Consider the following 3985-nt stretch of genomic DNA (forward strand, 5'->3'; position numbering starts at 1 on the left):
TGCCGTGTCTTTCTACCAAAGATTTGTTGACATTTCACATCTGCTGTTGTCTTCTCTCGCATTCCCTTTCCCTCGTGAGTTTGTACAGTTTCTATTCTTTTATTATTATTATTCCTTTTTATTATTCTTTTTCATTCTCATTACTTTAGTGGGATTGGGAAAGGAAGCAGAGATAAACACATGTTCAATCTAGCATGTTTAACTGGAAGTCGATGAGGCTTTGCTTTTAGACCTGCTTTTAATGCCATTGGCTTTGCGCAGAGAAACTCCTGCTTCAGAAAGGAGAAAAATCCTCATTTCTCATTCTGCCCTTGCCACTGACTCTAAACACAACCCAATAAGGTGGCATGTTTCTGCTTTAATATTAACTTTCATGAGAGAATATGATTAAACTACTGTGTTCTCAAGAGTATGCTGACAAAGAACTCTTCAATGACTGTGGAGCCTCATGGGGTTACTGTAAACCCATGGTTTAAAGCTTCTTGATTTGGCATTTTCTGTTTGTGGACAAATGGGTTTATCTTCTCCAAAACATATTAGTGGATTTTCTTGCATAAACAGCAATGAAAAAAATCAAGAAGACAAAAGAAAGAGTCTGGTGCAATATAGCTGAGCAGGGGAGCTGGTATTTGCACGTCTAGTCAGGATCACAGGGCAAATTCTACTCTGGACGTGATTAGGCTATTCACAGAGGTTCCAAGATGTGCTACAGTAACTTCTTTGGTGGAAGAAAGTGGAGGGGCAATTGTTTCCTTGTACTCACCTACAAGTGTTGTTTTGTTTTCTATTTTGTACGACTTTTGTTAAATGGGCCACCGGCTCACCCACATGTGTGCCTAGAAGTCTAGTAAAGTGCTAATATTTTCCATTTGTGTTCTCTTTTCAGAAGCCTCAGCCACTAGCATTGGAAGTAAGCCCAGACCCCAAGCCCTACTCTGTGACTTTCCCTTTAGACTAGTGTTTTGGAACATAGGCATACATGTCCATTTTAGGAGAAGGAAACTGGGCTCCTCATTCATTCATACATCAAACCTTTGTTGAATGCTGTGTATCAGGCACCGTTTGTGATGGGAATAGAGAAATGGGTGAGCAATTGATCTCTAGATTGGAAGATCAATATTCTAGTGAGGGAAATATTTAAGAGGCCTGAAAAAATACAAAATAACAGGAGCTACAATACAGGTTTATCAATTTAACAAGTATTTATTACTGGTAAATTTTGTGTAAGTCTACTAGATATTAACATGCAAAATAGAGGCCCTCACAAGGCTCACAGACGTTTGAACTCATTTAAAGGCAAGGGCCAAGGATTTAGCGCAGCGGTTCTGCCACCTGCCTTGCAAGTGCAAGGACCCGAGTTTAATACCAGGCACCAAAAAAAAAAAAAAAATAAATAAATAAAATAAAGACCTACGGCAAGAGCATAAGTGAAAACCCTTATACCATATGTCTAAATATTGAAAAGCCACAATAAAACAATTCTGTTAAATAGGATAGCTGCAATGCCTAATCAGTGATTCCATGTTGTTCTTTTGCAATGCATTCTATACAAAATAGACTTTCTAATATATATATATATATATATTTCTAATATATATGTATCTAATATATATGTATATACATATGTGTGTGTGTATATGGTTAAGTCATTTACCTGCCCCAAATCGAATCCATCCTCTATTGATTTCTAGTTGCCGTTATTAAGTATCCCTACATATGTGCCTTTGTTTCACATTATGGTTATCCAGATGACTTCTGAAGGGTATTTGGATATTCTTCACTGCCCTCCAGATGTGATATACACAGTTGTATTTGTACGGATAGTGAAGGAGAATGTCTGTTTTCTTGTACCCTATGTGACACTGGGTATTTTTATTTCTTTATATTCTTTATTTCATAAGAAAAACATATCATTGTTTTATTTTCAAGCCTGTACCAGAGAAGCTGAAAATACTGTCATGTTTTCTAAGTCTTTTAGTACCATTGTCTTGATATCAAATTGCTTAAACCTGTCCTTGTATTGTTTTCTGGTTGGATATTCATCACTGTGTACTATTTAAAAGTTCTATTATTCGCATGCTGCAGATTTTTGTCTTTTGAACAGTACACAAATTGTATTTTCTATTTCTTAAATTTGGGTGCTTTAATAGAAAAGTTTTACCAAGCTACAAGTCTCTTGATGAAATTCTTTATTTAAATTGTAAATAATAATATAGTTTGAAGTATAATACAATAGATGCCCACACACCCATCGTCCAGATTTAACATTTAACACATATATGTGCTTATTTCAAGTTATCTTTTCAAAGATAAAATAAGTGGTTTTAACTTCATATTTAGCCAAAAGGCACTGATCTACATAATACTTATTTAATATGGGATACTTTTCCTATTGATTTCAAATGAAAAATTAAATTATACGAATTCTTAGATATATTCAAATGTATGTCTTTACGTATTTCCATTGATCTGCATATTTGTAAGCCAAAGCTTCATTGCTTTTAATTGCTGTAGCTATAACCATCTTAGTATTTTATAGGATAAACCCTTCTTGGAACTTCATATTTTCCCTGCAAATCTCTGGCTAATTTGGTTTGGTCCCTGGTTGATGGTTAGAATCATTTTATTAAGTGCTACTCCTACCCCAAAGAAACTTACAGATTTTTATTATAATTGTATAATTATATAACATAGATTAATCTAGATGTGGTTGTACATTTATTAACATTTAGCTACAAAAAAACTTTGTCTCTATTTCTATTTAAACTGTTACTTCCTGCTGTAAACTATTACCATTTTCATCATATAGATACCATGTAATTTAAGAATATATTTCCAGCAATTATATATTCTGATTCACATGACAAATGGCATGTTACCATTGTTTTGTCTACTGCTGACATGTAGAAAAGCTTTTTTTAGTGAACTGGTTTATGATTTGAGGTCTGGCTGAACAGGTTTAATTTTTGTAATTTTTCAGTTGATTCTCTCAAGATTATCAGATAGAAAATTATGTCATTGGTCAATAATGATGATTTTTCTCTTTCTTGCCAATATACAGTGTCGCTTAGCTATTTTTCTTACCTTATTGCTTTGGGCAGAATTTCTAAAATAAAGATCAATATGAGTAGTAACAATAAAACCAGGAACCCTTGTTTTATTTCCAGAATTTTACTGTTAAGTTTGATATTATGTTTTTTTCCAACAGAAACCCTTCATTATGTTCAATATATATTCTTTTGTAGTTTAATGTAAAGAATTTAGTTTTAAAGGTCATAATTTTGAGATATTTAGGAATATCTAGTTGAAAATATCAGGCTAAGCAAAGAGATCAGGCCAGGAATTTCCTTGTTATATTTGAGAATTTAAATTATAGTAGTGGATGTAAAGTTTTATGAAGAGATACCAGTATTTCATTCATGGAGATGCGATAATATAGTTAAGAAAGATGAAGTGTGAATATAAGCTACTTAGTTTCATTTTTCTGAGGTCACTGGTGATACTGAGAGGAAATTAATAACCCTACTGAGTACAGATTGATTGCCAAATATATTAGAGGAAAGAAATCAAATTACAAAGAACTCAGAGTACATATCCACAAGAGGAAGGTGCCAATATAAAAAACTCAAGTCATCTCATAGCAAAGGATATAAATGAGATAGACTAGTAATTTCCCTGTATGAAAAGTCAAAGGAAGTGATAGACACTGTTTTCCTTGTGTTATTGTTTGCTTCTTTTTATTAGTATAAGTTTACAATACATAATTACGTTCATCTTCAGGAATCAGTACATATACACATCATATCTTAGTCATTTTGACTTCCCCTTTCTCTTCCCTAGATCCCCTTCTCATATACATAAAGTGCACCTCCCTCTTTCCTATCATGTCTCTTATTTGTTCTTTAAATTATATTTTGGCTTTCTCTTACAAGAAAAATCATGCAATTAATTTTTTTTTTTTTTTTTTTTTTTTTTTTTTTTTTTT

The sequence above is a fragment of the Fukomys damarensis genome, unplaced genomic scaffold (assembly GCF_012274545.1).
Source record: "Fukomys damarensis isolate Sample0158 unplaced genomic scaffold, DMR_v1.0_HiC HiC_scaffold_32, whole genome shotgun sequence".
Taxonomy (NCBI): Eukaryota; Metazoa; Chordata; class Mammalia; order Rodentia; family Bathyergidae; genus Fukomys; species Fukomys damarensis.